We start from the raw sequence: 20951 nt of genomic DNA on the forward strand, positions 1-20951 counted from the left end.
GTGTGTGTTTTTTAAAAAGGACACGAAGTCAGGAGCTCTCCAGAGATTCAGCATGGGTCTGAGTGTGTGTGTGTGTGTGTGTGTGTAAAAAGGACATGTAGTCAGAAGCCCTACAGAGTTTCTGCAAGTGAATGAGTGTGAGTTTGTGTGTGTGTGTGTGTAAAAAGGACACGAAGTCAGACGACCTCCAGAGATTGTGCAAGGGTGTGTGTGTGTGGGTGTGAGTGTGTGAAAAGGAAAGGAAATCAGAAGCCCTACAGATATTCTTCAAAATTTGTGTGTGTGTGAGTGTCTAAAAGGACACAAAATCAGAAGCCCTCCAGAGATTCTGCAAGTGTCTGTGTGTGTAAAATGGATACAAAGTGAGAATACCTCCAGAGATTCTGCAAGTGTGTGTGCATGTCTGTGTGTGAGTGTGTAAAATGGAAACGAAGTCAGAAGGCCTCCAGAGATTCTGCCAGGGTGTATTTGTGTGTGTAAAAACGACAGGAACTCAGAATCCCTCCAGAGATTCTTCAAGTTTGAGTGTGTGTGTGTGTGTGTGTGTGTGTGTACAAAAAGGACACAAAGTCAGAAGACCTGCAGATATTCTGCAAGAGTGTGAGTGTTTGTGTGTGCGTCTAAAAAGGACACGGAATCAGAAGCCCTCCAGAGATTCTGCAAGTGTATGAGTGCGTGTGTGTGTGTGTTTAAAAAGGACATGAAATCAGACGCCCTGCAGAGATTCTGCAAGGGTGCGTGTATGAGTGTGTGTGTGCATGTGTGCGTGTGGAAAAAGGACAGGAAACCAGAAGCCTTTTACAGATTCTGCAAGAGTGTGTGTGTTTGTGCTTGTAAAAAGGACATTAATTCAGAAACACTCCAGAGATTCTGCAACCGTGTCTGTGTTTATGTGTATGTGTGTGTGTAAAAAGGACACGTAGAAAGAAGACCTGTAGGGATTCTGCCATGGTGTGTGTGTGTTTTTTTAAAAAGGACACGAAGTCAGGAGCTTTCTAGAGATTCTGCAAGGGTCTGTGTGTGTGTGTGTGTGTAAAAAGGACATTTAGTCAGAAGCCCTACAGAGTTTCTGCAAGTGAATGAGTGTGAGTTTGTGTGTGTGTGTGTGTAAAAAGGACACGGAGTCAGAACATCTCCAAATTGTGCAAGGGTTTGTGTGTGTGTGTGTGAGTTTGTAAAAAGGACATGAAGTCAGAAGGCCTGTAGTGATTCTGCCATGGTGTGTGTGTATTTTTGCAAAAAGGGCACGAAGTCAGAAGCTCTCTAGAGATTTTGCAAGGGTCTGAGTGTGAGTGTGTGTGTAAAAATGACATGTAGTCAGAAGCCCTACAGAATTTCTTCAAGTGTATGAGTGTGAGTTTGTGTGTGTGTAAAAAGGACACGGAGTCAGAAAACCTCCAGAGATTGTTCAAGGGTGTGTGTGTTTGTGTGTGTGTGAGTGTGTAAAAAGGAGAGGAAGTCCGAAGCCCTACAGATATTCCTCAAAGTTTGTGTGTGCGTGAGTGTCTAAAAAGGACACAAAATCAGAAACCCTCCAGAGATTCTGCAAGTGTCTGTGTGTGTAAAAAGGACACAAAATGAGAATACCTCCAGAGATTCTGCAAGGGTGTGTGCATGTATGCATGTGTGTGTGTGTGTGTGTGTGTGAATGTGTAAATTTGAAACGAAGTCAGAAGGCCTCCAGAGATTCTGCCAGGGTGCATTTGTGTGTGTAAAAAGGACAGGAACTCAGAATCCCTCTAGAGATTCTTCACGTGTGAGTGTGTCTGTGTATAAAAAGGACACAAAGTCAGAAGACCTGCAGATATTCTGCAAGAGTGTGAGTGTTTGCAAAAAGGACACGGAATCTGAAGCCCTCCAGAGATTCTGCAAGTGTATGAGTGCATGTGTGTGTGTGTGTGTAAAAAGGACACGAAGTCAGACGACCTCCAGAGATTGTGCAAGGGTGTGTGTGTGTGTGTGTGAGAGTGTGTGAAAAGGAAAGTAAATCAGAAGCCCTACAGATATTCTTCAAAGTTGTGTGTGTGTGAGTATCTAAAAATTACACAAAATCAGAAGCCCTCCAGAGATTCTGCAAGTGTCTGTGTGTGTAAAAAGGATACAAAGTGAGAATACCTCCAGAGATTCTGCAAGGGTGTGTGCGTGTGTGCATGTGAGTGTGTGAGTGTGTAAAATGGAAACGAAGTCAGAAGGCCTCCAGAGATTCTTCAAGTTTGAATGTGTGTGTGTGTGTGTACAAAAAGGACACAAAGTCAGAAGACCTGCAGATATTCTGCAAGAGTGTGAGTGTTTGTGTGTGCGTCTAAAAAGGACACGGAATCAGAAGCCCTCCAGAGATTCTGCAAGTGTATGAGTGCGTGTGTGTGTGTGTTTAAAAAGGACATGAAATCAGACGCCCTGCAGAGATTCTGCAAGGGTGCGTGTATGAGTGTGTGTGTGCATGTGTGCGTGTGGAAAAAGGACAGGAAACCAGAAGCCTTTTACAGATTCTGCAAGAGTGTGTGTGTTTGTGCTTGTAAAAAGGACATTAATTCAGAAACACTCCAGAGATTCTGCAACTGTGTCTGTGTATATGTGTATGTGTGTGTATGTGTGTGTGTAAAAAGGACACGTAGAAAGAAGACCTGTAGGGATTCTGCCATGGTGTGTGTGTGTTTTTTTAAAAAGGACACGAAGTCAGGAGCTTTCTAGATATTCTGCAAGGGTCTGGGTGTGTGTGTGTGTGTGTGTGTGTGTGTGTGTGTGTGTAAAAAGGACATTTAGTCAGAAGCCCTACAGAGTTTCTGCAAGTGAATGAGTGTGAGTTTGTGTGTGTTTGTGTGTAAAAAGGACACGGAGTCAGAACATCTCCAAATTGTGCAAGGGTGTGTGTGTGTGTGAGTTTGTAAAAAGGACATGAAGTCAGAAGGCCTGTAGTGATACTGCCATGGTGTGTGTGTATTTTTGCAAAAAGGGCACGAAGTCAGAAGCTCTCTAGAGATTTTGCAAGGGTCTGAGTGTGAGTGTGTGTGTAAAAATGACATGTAGTCAGAAGCCCTACAGAATTTCTTCAAGTGTATGAGTGTGAGTTTGTGTGTGTGTAAAAAGGACCCGGAGTCAGAAAACCTCCAGAGATTGTTCAAGGGTGTGTGTGTGTGTGTGTGAGTGTGTAAAAAGGAGAGGAAGTCCGAAGCCCTACAGATATTCCTCAAAGTTTGTGTGTGCGTGAGTGTCTAAAAAGGACACAAAATCAGAAACCCTCCAGAGATTCTGCAAGTGTCTGTGTGTGTAAAAAGGACACAAAATGAGAATACCTCCAGAGATTCTGCAAGGGTGTGTGCATGTATGCATGTGTGTGTGTGTGTGTGTGTGTGTGTGTGTGAATGTGTAAATTTGAAACGAAGTCAGAAGGCCTCCAGAGATTCTGCCAGGGTGTATTTGTGTGTGTAAAAAGGACAGGAACTCAGAATCCCTCTAGAGATTCTTCACGTGTGAGTGTGTCTGTGTATAAAAAGGACACAAAATCAGAAGACCTGCAGATATTCTGCAAGAGTGTGAGTGTTTGCAAAAAGGACACGGAATCTGAAGCCCTCCAGAGATTCTGCAAGTGTATGAGTGCATGTGTGTGTGTGTGTGTGTAAAAAGGACACGAAGTCAGACGACCTCCAGAGATTGTGCAAGGGTGTGTGTGTGTGTGTGAGTGTGTGAAAAGGAAAGTAAATCAGAAGCCCTACAGATATTCTTCAAAGTTTGTGTGTGTGTGTGTATCTAAAAATTACACAAAATCAGAAGCCCTCCAGAGATTCTGCAAGTGTCTGTGTGTGTAAAAAGGATACAAAGTGAGAATACCTCCAGAGATTCTGCAAGGGTGTGTGCGTGTGTGCATGTGTGTGTGTGAGTGTGTAAAATGGAAACGAAGTCAGAAGGCCTCCAGAGATTCTGCCAGGGTGTATTTGTGTGTGTAAAAACGACAGGAACTCAGAATCCCTCCAGAGATTCTTCAAGATTGAGTGTGTGTGTGTGTGTGTATAAAAAGGACACAAAATCCGAAGCCCTCCAGAGATTCTGCAAGTGTTTGTGTGTGTAAAACGGACAAAAAGTGAGAATACCTCCTGAGATTCTGCAAGGGTGTGTGCATGTGTGCATGTGTGTTTGTGTGTGAGTGTGTAAAATGGAAACGAATCAGAAGGCCTCCAGAGATTCTGCCAGGGTGTATTTGTGTGTGTAAAAAGGACAGGAACTCAGAATCCCTCCAGAGATTCTTCAAGTGTGAGTGTGTGTCTGTGTGTATAAAAAGGACACAAAGTCAGAAGACCTGCAGATATTCTGCAAGAGTGTGAGTGTTTGTGTGTGTGTGTAAAAAGGACACGGAATCAGAAGCCCTCCAGAGATTCTGTAAGTGTATGAGTGTGTGTGTGTGTGTTTAAAAAAGACATAAATCAGACTCCCTTCAGAGATTCTGCAAGGGTGCGTGTATGTGTGTGTGTGTGTGTGTGTGTGTGCTTGACAAAAGACATTAATTCAGAAACCATCCAGAGATTCTGCAACGGTGTTTCTGTATGTGTGTTTGTGTGTGTGTGTGTGTGTGTGTAAAAAGGACACGAAGTCAGAAGCTCTCTAGAGATTCTACCATGGTGTGTGTGTGTGTTTGTATAAAAAGTACATGAATTTCGAAGCCCACTAGGGACTCTGCAAGAGTCCCTATGTGTGAGTGTGTGTGTGTGTAAAAAGGCCATGAAGTCAGAAGCCCTCCAGAAATTCTGCAAGGGTATGAGTGTGAATGTGTGTGTGTGTGTGTGTGTATGAAAAGGACACGGTGTCAGAAGCCCTCAAGAGATTCTGGAAGTTTGTGTGTGAGTGTGAGTGAAAAGGACAAGAAGTCAGAAGGCCTCCGGGGATTCTGCACGACTGTGAGTGTTTTTGTGTGTGTGACTAAAAAGGACACGAAGTCAGAAGCCCTCTAGAGTTTCTGCAGGGGTATGAGAGTGAGTGTGTGTTTGTGTGTGTGTAAAAAGTAAACGAAGTCAGTTGCCCTCCAGAGATACTGCAATGGTTTTCTGTGTGTGTGTGTAAAAAGGACACGACATAAGAAGCCTTTCAGAGATTGTACAAGGGCATGAGTGTGGGTTTGCGTGTGTGAGTGTGTAAAACGGACAAAGTCAGAAGCCCTCCAGAGATTCTGGAATGGTTTTCTGTGTGTGTATGTGTGTTTAAAAAAGACATGATGTCAGAAGACCTCTAGGGATTCTGCCATGGTGTGTGTGTGTGTTTTTGTAAAAAGGACACGAAGTCAGAAGCTCTCTAGAGATTCTGCAAGGGTCTGAGTGTGAGTGTGTGTGTAAAAAGGACATGTATTCAGAAGCCCTACAGAGTTTCTGCAAGTGAATGAGTGTGAGTTTGTGTGTGTGTAAAAAGGACACGGAGTCAGAAGACCTCCAGAGATTGTGCAAGGGTGTGTGTGTGTGTGTAAAAAGTAAAGGAAGTCCGAAGCCCTACAGATATTTTTCAAAGTTTGTGTGTGTGTGAGTGTCTAAAAAGGACACAAAATCAGAAGCCCTCCAGAGATTCTGCAAGTGTCTGTGTGTGTAAAAAGGACACAAAGTGAGAATACCTCCAGAGATTCTGCAAGGGTGTGTGCATGTGTGCATGTGTGTTTGTGAGTGTGTAAAATGGAAACGAAGTCAGAAGGCCTCCAGAGACGCTGCCAGGGTGTATTTGTGTGTGTAAAAACGACAGGAACTCAGAATCCCTCCAGAGATTCTTCAAGTGTGAGTGTGTCTGTGTGTATAAAAAGGACACAAAGTCAGAAGACCTGCAGATATTCTGCAAGAGTGTGAGTGTTTGTGTGTGTGTGTAAAAAGGACACGGAATCAGAAGCCCTCCAGAGATTCTGTAAGTGTATGAGTGTGTGTGTGTGTGTTTAAAAAAGACATAAATCAGACTCCCTTCAGAGATTCTGCAAGGGTGCATGTATGTGTGTGTGTGTGTGTGTGTGTTTGCTTGTCAAAAGACATTAATTCAGAAACCATCCAGAGATTCTGCAACGGTGTTTCTGTATGTGTGTTTGTGTGTGTGTGTGTGTGTGTGTGTGTGTGTAAAAAGGACACGAAGTCAGAAGCTCAATAGAGATTCTACCATGGTGTGTGTGTGTGTGTTTGTATAAAAAGTACATGAATTTCGAAGCCCACTAGGGACTCTGCAAGAGTCCCTATGTGTGAGTGTGTGTGTGTGTAAAAAGGCCATGAAGTCAGAAGCCCTCCAGAAATTCTGCAAGGGTATGAGTGTGAATGTGTGTGTGTGTGTGTGTATGAAAAGGACACGGTGTCAGAAGCCCTCAAGAGATTCTGGAAGTTTGTGTGTGAGTGTGAGTGAAAAGGACAAGAAGTCAGAAGGCCTCCGGGGATTCTGCACGACTGTGAGTGTTTTTGTGTGTGTGACTAAAAAGGACACGAAGTCAGAAGCCCTCTAGAGTTTCTGCAGGGGTATGAGACTGAGTGTGTGTTTGTGTGTGTGTAAAAAGTAAACGAAGTCAGTTGCCCTCCAGAGATACTGCAATGGTTTTCTGTGTGTGTGTGTAAAAAGGACACGACATAAGAAGCCTTTCAGAGATTGTACAAGGGCATGAGTGTGGGTTTGCGTGTGTGAGTGTGTAAAACGGACAAAGTCAGAAGCCCTCCAGAGATTCTGGAATGGTTTTCTGTGTGTGTATGTGTGTTTAAAAAAGACATGATGTCAGAAGACCTCTAGGGATTCTGCCATGGTGTGTGTGTGTGTTTTTGTAAAAAGGACACGAAGTCAGAAGCTCTCTAGAGATTCTGCAAGGGTCTGAGTGTGAGTGTGTGTGTAAAAAGGACATGTATTCAGAAGCCCTACAGAGTTTCTGCAAGTGAATGAGTGTGAGTTTGTGTGTGTGTAAAAAGGACACGGAGTCAGAAGACCTCCAGAGATTGTGCAAGGGTGTGTGTGTGTGTGTGTAAAAAGTAAAGGAAGTCCGAAGCCCTACAGATATTTTTCAAAGTTTGTGTGTGTGTGAGTGTCTAAAAAGGACACAAAATCAGAAGCCCTCCAGAGATTCTGCAAGTGTCTGTGTGTGTAAAAAGGACACAAAGTGAGAATACCTCCAGAGATTCTGCAAGGGTGTGTGCATGTGTGCAGGTGTGTTTGTGAGTGTGTAAAATGGAAACGAAGTCAGAAGGCCTCCAGAGACGCTGCCAGGGTGTATTTGTGTGTGTAAAAACGACAGGAACTCAGAATCCCTCCAGAGATTCTTCAAGTGTGAGTGTGTCTGTGTGTATAAAAAGGACACAAAGTCAGAAGACCTGCAGATATTCGGCAAGAGTGTGAGTGTTTGTGTGTGTGTGTAAAAAGGACACTGAATCAGAAGCCCTCCAGAGATTCTGTAGGTGTATGAGTGTGTGTGTGTGTGTGTGTGTGTGTTTAAAAAGGACATGAATCAGACGCCCTTCAGAGATTCTGCAAGGGTGTGTGCATGTGTGTTTGTGTGTGAGTGTGTAAAATGGAAACGAATCAGAAGGCCTCCAGAGATTCTGCCAGGGTGTATTTGTGTGTGTAAAAAGGACAGGAACTCAGAATCCCTCCAGTGATTCTTCAAGTGTCAGTGTGTGTCTGTGTGTATAAAAAGGACACAAAGTCAGAAGACCTGCAGATATTCTGCAAGAGTGTGAGTGTTTGTGTGTGTGTGTAAAAAGGACACGGAATCAGAAGCCCTCCAGAGATTCTGTAAGTGTATGAGTGTGTGTGTGTGTGTTTAAAAAGGACATGAATCAGACGCCCTTCAGAGATTCTGCAAGGGTGCGTGTATGTGTGTGTGTGTGTTTGCTTGTAAATAGACATTAATTCAGAAACCATCCAGAGATTCTGCAACGGTGTTTCTGTATGTGTGTGTGTGTGTGTGTGTGTGTGTAAAAAGGACACGAAGTCAGAAGCTCTCTAGAGATTCTACCATGGTGTGTGTGTGTGTTTGTATAAAAAGTACATGAATTTCGAAGCCCACTAGGGACTCTGCAAGAGTCCCTATGTGTGAGTGTGTGTGTGTGTAAAAAGGCCATGAAGTCAGAAGCCCTCCAGAAATTCTGCAAGGGTATGAGTGTGAGTGTGTGTGTGTGTGTATGAAAAGGACACGGTGTCAGAAGCCCTCAAGAGATTCTGGAAGGTTGTGTGTGAGTGTGAGTGAAAAGGAGAAGAAGTCAGAAGACCTCCGGGGATTCTGCACGGGTGTGAGTGTTTTTGTGTGTGTGACTAAAAAGGACACGAAGTCAGAAGCCCTCTAGAGTTTCTGCAGTGGTATGAGAGTGAGTGTGTGTTTGTGTGTGTGTAAAAAGTAAACGAAGTCAGTTGCCCTCCAGAGATACTGCAATGGTTTTCTGTGTGTGTGTGTGTAAAAAGGACACGACATAAGAAGCCTTTCAGAGATTGTACAAGGGCATGAGTGTGGGTTTGCGTGTGTGAGTGTGTAAAACGGACAAAGTCAGAAGCCCTCCAGAGATTCTGGAATGGTTTTCTGTGTGTGTATGTGTGTTTAAAAAAGACATGATGTCAGAAGACCTCTAGGGATTCTGCCATGGTGTGTGTGTGTGTTTTTGTAAAAAGGACACGAAGTCAGAAGCTCTCTAGAGATTCTGCAAGGGTCTGAGTGTGAGTGTGTGTGTAAAAAGGACATGTATTCAGAAGCCCTACAGAGTTTCTGCAAGTGAATGAGTGTGAGTTTGTGTGTGTGTAAAAAGGACACGGAGTCAGAAGACCTCCAGAGATTGTGCAAGGGTGTGTGTGTGTGTGTAAAAAGTAAAGGAAGTCCGAAGCCCTACAGATATTTTTCAAAGTTTGTGTGTGTGTGAGTGTCTAAAAAGGACACAAAATCAGAAGCCCTCCAGCGATTCTGCAAGTGTCTGTGTGTGTAAAAAGGACACAAAGTGAGAATACCTCCAGAGATTCTGCAAGGGTGTGTGCATGTGTGCATGTGTGTTTGTGAGTGTGTAAAATGGAAACGAAGTCAGAAGGCCTCCAGAGACGCTGCCAGGGTGTATTTGTGTGTGTAAAAACGACAGGAACTCAGAATCCCTCCAGAGATTCTTCAAGTGTGAGTGTGTGTGTGTGTATAAAAAGGACACAAAGTCAGAAGACCTGCAGATATTCTGCAAGAGTGTGAGTGTTTGTGTGTGTGTGTAAAAAGGACACGGAATCAGAAGCCCTCAAGAGATTCTGCAAGTGCATGACTGTGTGTGTTTGCGTGTGTGTGTGTGTGTTTTAAAAGGACATGAAATCAGACACCCTTCAGAGATTCTGCAAGGGTGCGTGTATGTGTGTTTGTGTGTGTGTTTGCTTGTGAAAAGACATTAATTCAGAAACCATCCAGAGATTCTGCAACGGTGTTTCTGTATATGTGTGTGTGTGTGTGTGTGTGTGTGTGTATGAACAGGACACGGTGTCAGAAGCCCTCAAGAGATTCTGGAAGGTTGTGTGTGAGTGTGTTTAAAAAGGACACGAAGTCAGAAGATCTCTAGAGATTCTGCAAGGGTCTGAGTGTGAGTGTGTGTGTAAAAAGGACATGTAGTCAGATACGCTACAAAGCTTCTGCAAGTGTATGAGTGTGAGTTTGTGTGTGTGTAAAAAGGACACGGAGTCAGAAGATCTCCAGAGATTGTGCAAGGGTGTGTGTGCGTGTGAGTGTGTATAAAGGACATGAAGTCAGAAGGCCTGTAGTGATTCTGCCATGGTTTGTGTGTATTTTTGTAAAAAGGACACGAAGTCAGAAGCTGTCTAGGGATTCTGCAAGGGTCGGAGTGTGAGTGTGTGTGTAAAAAGGACATGTATTCAGAAGCCCTACAGAGTTTCTTCAAGTGTATGAGTGTGAGTTTGTGTGTGTGTAAAAGGACACGGAGTCAGGAGACCTCCAGAGATTGTGCAAAAGTGTGTGTGTGTGTGTGTAAAAAGGAAAGGAAGTCCGAAGCCCTACAGATATTCCTCAAAGTTTGTGTGTGTGTGAGTGTTTAAAAAGGACACAAAATCAGAAGCCCTCCAGAGATTCTGCAAGTGTCTGTGGGTGTAAAAAGGACACAAAGTGAGAATACCTCCAGAGATTCTGCAAGGGTGTGTGCATGTGTGCATGGGTGTGTGTGTGAATGTGTAAAATGGAAACGAAGTCGGAAGACTTCCAGAGATTCTGCCAGGGTGCATTTGTGTGTGTAAAAAGGACAGGAACTCAGAATTCCTCTAGAGATTCTTCACGTGTGTGTGTGTGTGTGTGTGTATTAAAAGGACACAAAGTCAGAAGACCTGCAGATATTCTGCAAGAGTGTGAGTGTTTGCAAAAAGGACACGGAATCGGAAGCCATCCAGAGATTCTGCAAGTGTATGAGTGCATGTGTGTGTGTGTGTTTAAAAAGGACATGAAATCAGACGCCTTCCAGAGATTCTGCAATGGTTTTCTGTGTGTGTGTGTGTCTGTGTGTGTGTGTAAAAATACATAAAATCAGGTGCCCTGCAGAGATTCTGAAAGGGTGCGTGTATGTGTATGTGTGTGCATGTGTGCGTGTGGAAAAAGGACAGGAAACAAGAAGCCTTTTACAGATTCTGCAAGAGTGTGTGTGTGTGTGTGTTTGTGCTTGTAAAAAGGACATTAATTCAGAAACCCTGGAGATTCTGCAACCATGTGTGTGTATATGTGTATGTGTGTGTGTGTGTGTGTGTGTAAAAAGGACACGAAGACAGAAGACCTCTAGGGATTCTGCCATGTTGTGTGTGTGTTTTTTAAAAAGGACACGAAGTCAGGAGCTCTCCAGAGATTCAGCATGGGTCTGAGTGTGTGTGTGTGTGTGTAAAAAGGACATGTAGTCAGAAGCCCTACAGAGTTTCTGCAAGTGAATGAGTGTGAGTTTGTGTGTGTGTGTGTGTAAAAAGGACACGAAGTCAGACGACCTCCAGAGATTGTGCAAGGGTGTGTGTGTGTGGGTGTGAGTGTGTGAAAAGGAAAGGAAATCAGAAGCCCTACAGATATTCTTCAAAGTTTGTGTGTGTGTGAGTGTCTAAAAAGGACACAAAATCAGAAGCCCTCCAGAGATTCTGCAAGTGTCTGTGTGTATAAAATGGATACAAAGTGAGAATACCTCCAGAGATTCTGCAAGGGTGTGTGCATGTGTGTGTGTGAGAGTGTAAAATGGAAACGAAGTCAGAAGGCCTCCAGAGATTCTGCCAGGGTGTATTTGTGTGTGTAAAAACGACAGGAACTCAGAATCCCTCCAGAGATTCTTCAAGTTTGAGTGTGTGTGTGTGTGTGTGTGTACAAAAAGGACACAAAGTCAGAAGACCTGCAGATATTCTGCAAGAGTGTGAGTGTTTGTGTGTGCGTCTAAAAAGGACACGGAATCAGAAGCCCTCCAGAGATTCTGCAAGTGTATGAGTGCGTGTGTGTGTGTGTTTAAAAAGGACATGAAATCAGACGCCCTGCAGAGATTCTGCAAGGGTGCGTGTATGAGTGTGTGTGTGCATGTGTGCGTGTGGAAAAAGGACAGGAAACCAGACGCCTTTTACAGATTCTGCAAGAGTGTGTGTGTTTGTGCTTGTAAAAAGGACATTAATTCAGAAACACTCCAGAAATTCTGCAACCGTGTGTGTGTATATGTGTATGTGTGTGTGTGTGTGTGTGTGTGTGTAAAAAGGACACGAAGAAAGAAGACCTGTAGGGATTCTGCCATGGTGTGTGTGTGTTTTTTTAAAAAGGACACGAAATCAGGAGCTTTCTAGAGATTCTGCAAGGGTCTGGGTGTGTGTGTGTGTGTGTGTGTGTGTGTGTGTGTAAAAAGGACATTTAGTCAGAAGCCCTACAGAGTTTCTGCAAGTGAATGAGTGTGAGTTTGTGTGTGTAAAAAGGACACGGAGTCAGAAGATCTCCAGAGATTGTGCAAGGGTGTGTGTGTGTGTGAGTTTGTAAAAAGGACATGAAGTCAGAAGGCCTGTAGTGATTCTGCCATGGTGTGTGTGTATTTTTGCAAAAAGTGCACGAAGTCAGAAGCTCTCTAGAGATTTTGCAAAGGTCTGAGTGTGAGTGTGTGTGTAAAAATGAAATGTAGTCAGAAGCCCTACAGAATTTCTTCAAGTGTATGAGTGTGAGTTTGTGTGTGTGTAAAAAGGACACGGAGTCAGAAAACTTCCAGAGATTGTTCAAGGGTGTGTATGTGTGTGTGTGAGTGTGTAAAAAGGAGAGGAAGTCCGAAGCCCTACACATATTCCTCAAAGTTTGTGTGTGCGTGAGTGTCTAAAAAGGACACAAAATCAGAAACCCTCCAGAGATTCTGCAAGTGTCTGTGTGTGTAAAAAGGACACAAAGTAAGAATACCCCCAGAGATTCTGCAAAGGTGTGTGCATGTATGCATGTGTGTGTGTGTGTGTGAATGTGTAAATTTGAAACGAAGTCAGAAGGCCTCCAGAGATTCTGCCAGGGTGCATTTGTGTGTGTAAAAAGGACAGGAACTCAGAATCCCTCTAGAGATTCTTCACGTGTGAGTGTGTGTGTGTATAAAAAGGACACAAAGTCAGAAGACCTGCAGATATTCTGCAAGAGTGTGAGTGTTTGCAAAAAGGACACGGAATCTGAAGCCCTCCAGAGATTCTGCAAGTGTATGAGTGCATGTGTGTGTGTGTGTGTGTGTAAAAAGGACACGAAGTCAGACGACCTCCAGAGATTGTGCAAGGGTGTGTGTGTGTGTGAGTGTGTGAAAAGGAAAGGAAATCTCAAGCCCTACAGATATTCTTCAAAGTTTGTGTGTGTGTGAGTATCTAAAAATTACACAAAATCAGAAGCCCTCCAGAGATTCTGCAAGTGTCTGTGTGTGTAAAAAGGATACAAAGTGAGAATACCTCCAGAGATTCTGCAAGGGTGTGTGCGTGTGTGCATGTGTGTGTGTGAGTGTGTAAAATGGAAACGAAGTCAGAAGGCCTCCAGAGATTCTGCCAGGGTGTATTTGTGTGTGTAAAAACGACAGGAACTCAGAATCCCTCCAGAGATTCTTCAAGATTGAGTGTGTGTGTGTGTGTGTGTGTCTAAAAAGGACACAAAATCAGAAGCCCTCCAGAGATTCTGCAAGTGTCTGTGTGTGTAAAAAGGATACAAAGTGAGAATACCTCCAGAGATTCTGCAAGGGTGTGTGCATGTGTGTTTGTGTGTGAGTGTGTAAAATGGAAACGAAGTCAGAAGGCCTCCAGAGATTCTGCCAGGGTGTATTTGTGTGTGTAAAAAGGACAGGAACTCAGAATCCCTCCAGTGATTCTTCAAGTGTGAGTGTGTGTCTGTGTGTATAAAAAGGACACAAAGTCAGAAGACCTGCAGATATTCTGCAAGAGTGTGAGTGTTTGTGTGTGTGTGTAAAAAGGACACGGAATCAGAAGCCCTCCAGAGATTCTGTAAGTGTATGAGTGTGTGTGTGTGTGTGTTTAAAAAGGACATGAATCAGACGCCCTTCAGAGATTCTGCAAGGGTGCGTGTATGTGTGTGTGTGTGTGTGTGTGTGTTTGCTTGTAAAAAGACATTAATTCAGAAACCATCCAGAGATTCTGCAACGGTGTTTCTTTATGTGTGTTTGTGTGTGTGTGTGTGTGTGTGTAAAAAGGACACGAAGTCAGAAGCTCTCTAGAGATTTTACCATGGTGTGTGTGTGTGTTTGTATAAAAAGTACATGAATTTCGAAGCCCACTAGGGACTCTGCAAGAGTCCCTATGTGTGAGTGTGTGTGTGTGTAAAAAGGCCATGAAGTCAGAAGCCCCCCAGAAATTCTGCAAGGGTATGAGTGTGAGAGTGTGTGTGTGTGTGTGTGTGTGTGTATGAAAAGGACACGGTGTCAGAAGCCCTCAAGAGATTCTGGAAGGTTGTGTGTGAGTGTGAGTGAAAAGGACAAGAAGTCAGAAGGCCTCCGGGGATTCTGCACGGGTGTGAGTGTTTTTGTGTGTGTGACTAAAAAGGACACGAAGTCAGAAGCCCTCTAGAGTTTCTGCAGGGGTATGAGAGTGAGTGTGTGTTTGTGTGTGTGTAAAAAGTAAACGAAGTCAGTTGCCCTCCAGAGATACTGCAATGGTTTTCTGTGTGCGTGTGTAAAAAGGACACGACATAAGAAGCCTCTCACAGATTGTACAAGGGCATGAGTGTGGGTTTGCGTGTGTGAGTGTGTAAAACGGACAAAGTCAGAAGCCCTCCAGAGATTCTGGAATGGTTTTCTGTGTGTGTATGTGTGTTTAAAAAAGACATGATGTCAGAAGACCTCTAGGGATTCTGCCATGTTGTGTGTGTGTTTTTTAAAAAGGACACGAAGTCAGGAGCTCTCCAGAGATTCAGCATGGGTCTGAGTGTGTGTGTGTGTGTAAAAAGGACATGTAGTCAGAAGCCCTACAGAGTTTCTGCAAGTGAATGAGTGTGAGTTTGTGTGTGTGTGTGTAAAAAGGACACGAAGTCAGACGACCTCCAGAGATTGTGCAAGGGTGTGTGTGAGTGGGTGTGAGTATGTGAAAAGGAAAGGAAATCAGAAGCCCTACAGATATTCTTCAAAGTTTGTGTGTGTGTGAGTGTCTAAAAAGGACACAAAATCAGAAGCCCTTCAGAGATTCTGCAAGTGTCTGTGTGTGTAAAATGGATACAAAGTGAGAATACCTCCAGAGATTCTGCAAGGGTGTGTGCATGTGTGTTGTGAGTGTGTAAAATGGAAACGAAGCCAGAAGGCCTCCAGAGATTCTGCCAGGGTGTATTTGTGTGTGTAAAAACGACAGGAACTCAGAATCCCTTCAGAGATTCTTCAAGTTTGAGTGTGTGTGTGTGTGTGTGTGTGTGTACAAAAAGGACACAAAGTCAGAAGACCTGCAGATATTCTGCAAGAGTGTGAGTGTTTGTGTGTGCGTATAAAAAGGACACGGAATCAGAAGCCCTCCAGAGATTCTGCAAGTGTATGAGTGCGTGTGTGTGTGTGTGTTTAAAAAGGACATGAAATCAGACGCCCTGCAGAGATTCTGCAAGGGTGCGTGTATGAGTGTGTGTGTGCATGTGTGCGTGTGGAAAATGGACAGGAAACCAGAAGCCTTTTACAGATTCTGCAAGAGTGTGTGTGTTTGTGCTTGTAAAAAGGACATTAATTCAGAAACACTCCAGAGATTCTGCAACCTTGTCTGTGTATATGTGTATGTGTGTGGATGTGTGTGTGTAAAAAGGACACAAAGAAAGAAGACCTGTAGGGATTCTGCCATGGTGTGTGTGTGTTTTTTAAAAAGGACACGAAGTCAGGAGCTTTCTAGAGATTCTGCAAGGGTCTGGGTGTGTGTGTGTGTGTGTGTAAAAAGGACATGTAGTCAGAAGCCCTACAGAGTTTCTGCAAGTGAATGAGTGTGAGTTTGTGTGTGTGTGTGTGTAAAAAGGACACGGAGTCAGAAGATCTCCAGAGATTGTGCAAGGGTGTGTGTGTGTGTGAGTTTGTAAAAAGGACACGAAGTCAGAAGGCCTGTAGTGATTCTGCCATGGTGTGTGTGTATTTTTGCAAAAAGGGCACGAAGTCAGAAGCTCTCTAGAGATTTTGCAAGGGTCTGAGTGTGAGTGTGTGTGTAAAAATGACATGTAGTCCGAAGCCCTACAGAATTTCTTCAAGTGTATGAGTGTGAGTTTGTGTGTGTGTAAAAAGGACACGGAGTCAGAAAACCTCCAGAGATTGTTGAAGGGTGTGTGTGTGTGTGTGTGTGTGAGTGTGTAAAAAGGAGAGGAAGTCCGAAGCCCTACAGATATTCCTCAAAGTCTGTGTGTGCGTGAGTGTCTAAAAAGGACACAAAATCAGAAACCCTCCAGAGATTCTGCAAGTGTCTGTGTGTGTAAAAAGGACACAAAATGAGAATACCTCCAGAGATTCTGCAAGGGTGTGTGCATGTATGCATGTGTGTGTGTGTGTGTGTGTCTGTGTGTGTGTGAATGTGTAAATTTGAAACGATGTCAGAAGGCCTCCAGAGATTCTGCCAGGGTGTATTTGTGTGTGTAAAAAGGACAGGAACTCAGAATCCCTCTAGAGATTCTTCACGTGTGAGTGTGTGTGTGTATAAAAAGGACACAAAGTCAGAAGACCTGCAGATATTCTGCAAGAGTGTGAGTGTTTGCAAAAAGGACACGGAATCTGAAGCCCTCCAGAGATTCTGCAAGTGTATGAGTGCATGTGTGTGTGTGTGTGTGTGTGTAAAAAGGACACGAAGTCAGACGACCTCCAGAGATTGTGCAAGGGTGTGTGTGTGTGTGAGTGTGTGAAAAGGAAAGTAAATCAGAAGCCCTACAGATATTCTTCAAAGTTTGTGTGTGTGTGAGTATCTAAAAATTACACAAAATCAGAAGCCCTCCAGAGATTCTGCAAGTGTCTGTGTGTGTAAAAAGGATACAAAGTGAGAATACCTCCAGAGATTCTGCAAGGGTGTGTTGCGTGTGTGCATGTGTGTGTGTGAGTGTGTAAAATGGAAACGAAGTCAGAAGGCCTCCAGAGATTCTGCCAGGGTGTATTTATGTGTGTAAAAACGACAGGAACTCAGAATCCCTCCAGAAATTCTTCAAGATTGAGTGTGTGTGTGTGTGTGTGTGTATAAAAAGGACACAAAATCAGAAGCCCTCCAGAGATTCTGCAAGTGTCTGTGTGTGTAAAAAGGATACAAAGTGAGAATACCTCCAGAGATTCTGCAAGGGTGTGTGCATGTGTGCATGTGTGTTTGTGTGTGAGTGTGTAAAATAGAAACGAATCAGAAGGCCTCCAGAGATTCTGCCAGGGTGTATTTGTGTGTGTAAAAAGGACAGGAACTCAGAATCCCTCCAGTGATTCTTCAAGTGTCAGTGTGTGTCTGTGTGTATAAAAAGGACACAAAGTCAGAAGACCTGCAGATATTCTGCAAGAGTGTGAGTGTTTGTGTGTGTGTGTAAAAAGGACACGGAATCAGAAGCACTCCAGAGATTCTGTAAGTGTATGAGTGTGTGTGTGTGTGTTTAAAACGGACATGAATCAGACGCCCTTCAGAGATTCTGCAAGGGTGCGTGCATGTGTGTGTGTGTGTGTGTGTGTGTGTTTGCTTGTAAAAAGACATTAATTCAGAAACCATCCAGAGATTCTGCAACGGTGTTTCTGTATGTGTGTGTGTGTGTGTGTGTGTGTGTGTGTGTGTGTAAAAAGGACACGAAGTCAGAAGCTCTCTAGAGATTCTACCATGGTCTGTGTGTGTGTGTTTGTATAAAAAGTACATGAATTTCGAAGCCCACTAGGGACTCTGCAAGAGTCCCTATGTGTGAGTGTGTGTGTGTGTAAAAAGGCCATGAAGTCAGAAGCCCCCCAGAAATTCTGCAAGGGTATGAGTGTGAGAGTGTGTGTGTGTGTGTGTGTGTGTGTATGAAAAGGACACGGTGTCAGAAGCCCTCAAGAGATTCTGGAAGATTGTGTGTGAGTGTGAGTGAAAAGGACAAGAAGTCAGAAGGCCTCCGGGGATTCTGCACGGGTGTGAGTGTTTGTGTGTGTGACTAAAAAGGACACGAAGTCAGAAGCCCTCTAGAGTTTCTGCAGGGGTATGAGAGTGAGTGTGTGTTTGTGTGTGTGTAAAAAGTAAACGAAGTCAGTTGCCCTCCAGAGATACTGCAATGGTTTTCTGTGTGTGTGTGTAAAAAGGACACGACATAAGAAGCCTTTCACAGATTGTACAAGGGCATGAGTGTGGGTTTGCGTTTTTGAGTGTGTAAAACGGACAAAGTCAGAAGCCCTCCAGAGATTCTGGAATGGTTTTCTGTGTGTGTATGTGTGTTTAAAAAAGACATGATGTCAGAAGACCTCTAGGGATTCTGCCATGGTGTGTGTGTGTTTTTGTAAAAAGGACACGAAGTGAGAAGCTCTCTAGAGATTCTGCAAGGGTCTGAGTGTGAGTGTGTGTGTAAAAAGGACATGTATTCAGAAGCCCTACAGAGTTTCTGCAAGTGAATGAGTGTGAGTTTGTGTGTGTGTAAAAAGGACACGGAGTCAGAAGACCTCCAGACATTGTGCAAGGGTGTGTGTGTGTAAAAAGTAAAGGAAGTCCGAAGCCCTACAGATATTTTTCAAACTTTGTGTGTGTGTGTGAGTGTCTATAAAGGACACAAAATCAGAAGCCCTCCAGAGATTCTGCAAGTGTCTGTGTGTGTAAAATGGATACAAAGTGAGAATACCTCCAGAGATTCTGCAAGGGTGTGTGCATGTGTGTGCGTGAGTGTGTAAAATGGAAACGAAGTCAGAAGGCCTCCAGAGACGCTGCCAGGGTGTATTTGTGTGTGTAAAAAGGACAGGAACTCAGAATCCCTCCAGAGATTCTTCAAGTTTGAGTGTGTGTGTGTGTGTGTGTGTGTGTGTGTGTACAAAAAGGACACAAAGTCAGAAGACCTGCAGATATTCTGCAAGAGTGTGAGTGTTTGTGTGTGCGTCTAAAAAGGACACGGAATCAGAAGCCCTCCAGAGATTCTGCAAGTGTATGAGTGCGTGTGTGTGTGTGTGTTTAAAAAGGACATGAAATCAGACGCCCTGCAGAGATTCTGCAAGGGTGCGTGTATGAGTGTGTGTGTGCATGTGTGCGTGTGGAAAAAGGACAGGAAACCAGAAGCCTTTTACAGATTCTGCAAGAGTGTGTGTGTTTGTGCTTGTAAAAAGGACATTAATTCAGAAACACTCCAGAAATTCTGCAACCGTGTGTGTGTATATGTGTATGTGTGTGTGTGTGTGTGTGTGTGTGTGTAAAAAGGACACGAAGAAAGAAGACCTGTAGGGATTCTGCCATGGTGTGTGTGTGTTTTTTTAAAAAGGACACGAAGTCAGGAGCTTTCTAGAGATTCTGCAAGGGTCTGGGTGTGTGTGTGTGTGTAAAAAGGACATTTAGTCAGAAGCCTTACAGAGTTTCTGCAAGTGAATGAGTGTGAGTTTGTGTGTGTGTGTGTGTAAAAAGGACACGGAGTCAGAAGATCTCCAGAGATTGTGCAAGGGTGTGTGTGTGTGTGAGTTTGTAAAAAGGACATGAAGTCAGAAGGCCTGTAGTGATTCTGCCATGGTGTGTGTGTATTTTTGCAAAAAGGGCAGGAAGTCAGAAGCTCTCTAGAGATTTTGCAAGAGTCTGAGTGTGAGTGTGTGTGTAAAAATGACATGTAGTCAGAAGCCCTAAAGAAATTCTTCAAGTGTATGAGTGTGAGTTTGTGTGTGTGTAAAAAGGACACGGAGTAAGAAAACCTCCACAGATTGTTCAAGGGTGTGTGTGTGTGTGTGTGTGAGTGTGTAAAAAGGAGAGGAAGTCCGAAGCCCTACAGATATTCCTCAAAGTTTGTGTGTGCGTGAGTGTCTATAAAGGACACAAAATCAGAAACCCTCCAGAGATTCTGCAAGTGTCTGTGTGTGTAAAAAGGACACAAAGTGAGAATACCTCCACAGATTCTCCAAGGGTGTGTGCATGTATGCATGTGTGTGTGTGTGTGTGTGTGTGAATGTGTAAATTTGAAACGAAGTCAGAAGGCCTCCAGAGATTCTGCCAGGGTGTATTTGTGTGTGTAAAAAGGACAGGAACTCAGAATCCCTCTAGATATTCTTCACGTGTGAGTGTGTGTGTGAATAAAAAGGACACAAAGTCAGAAGACCTGCAGATATTCTGCAAGAGTGTGAGTGTTTGCAAAAAGGACACGGAATCTGAAGCCCTCCAGAGATTCTGCAAGTGTATGAGTGCATGTGTGTGTGTGTGTGTAAAAAGGACACGAAGTCAGACGACCTCGAGAGATTGTGCAAGGGTGTGTGTGTGTGTGTGTGAGTGTGTGAAAAGGAAAGGAAATCAGAAGCCCTACAGATATTCTTCAAAGTTTGTGTGTGTGTGAGTATCTAAAAATTACACAAAATCAGAAGCCCTCCAGAGATTCTGCAAGTGTCTGTGTGTGTAAAAAGGATACAAAGTGAGAATACCTCCAGAGATTCTGCAAGGGTGTGTGCATGTGTGTGTGAGTGTGTAAAATGGAAACGAAGTCAGAAGGCCTCCAGAGACGCTGCCAGGGTGTATTTGTGTGTGTAAAAAGGACAGGAACTCAGAATCCCTCCAGAGATTCTTCAAGTTTGAGTGTGTGTGTGTGTGTGTGTGTGTGTGTACAAAAAGGACACAAAGTCAGAAGACCTGCAGATATTCTGCAAGAGTGTGAGTGTTTGTGTGTGCGTCTAAAAAGGACACGGAATCAGAAGCCCTCCAGAGATTCTGCAAGTGTATGAGTGCGTGTGTGTGTGTGTTTAAAAAGGACATGAAATCAGACGCCCTGCAGAGATTCTGCAAGGGTGCGTGTATGAGTGTGTGTGTGCATGTGTGCGTGTGGAAAAAGGACAGGAAACCAGAAGCCTTTTACAGATTCTGCAAGAGTGTGTGTGTTTGTGCTTGTAAAAAGGACATTAATTCAGAAACACTCCAGAAATTCTGCAACCGTGTGTGTGTATATGTGTATGTGTGTGTGTGTGTGTGTGTGTGTGTGTAAAAAGGACACGAAGAAAGAAGACCTGTAGCGATTCTGCCATGGTGTGTGTGTGTTTTTTTAAAAAGGACACGAAGTCAGGAGCTTTCTAGAGATTCTGCAAGGGTCTGGGTGTGTGTGTGTGTGTAAAAAGGACATGTAGTCAGAAGCCTTACAGAGTTTCTGCAAGTGAATGAGTGTGAGTTTGTGTGTGTGTGTGTGTAAAAAGGACCCGGAGTCAGAAGATCTCCAGAGATTGTGCAAGGGTGTGTGTGTGTGTGTGAGTTTGTAAAAAGGACATGAAGTCAGAAGGCCTGTAGTGATTCTGCCATGGTGTGTGTGTATTTTTGCAAAAAGGGCACGAAGTCAGAAGCTCTCTAGAGATTTTGCAAGGGTCTGAGTGTGAGTGTGTGTGTAAAAATGACATGTAGTCAGAAGCCCTAAAGAATTTCTTCAAGTGTATGAGTGTGAGTTTGTGTGTGTG

Source organism: Tenrec ecaudatus, chromosome 14, assembly GCF_050624435.1.
Source record: "Tenrec ecaudatus isolate mTenEca1 chromosome 14, mTenEca1.hap1, whole genome shotgun sequence".
Taxonomy (NCBI): Eukaryota; Metazoa; Chordata; class Mammalia; order Afrosoricida; family Tenrecidae; genus Tenrec; species Tenrec ecaudatus.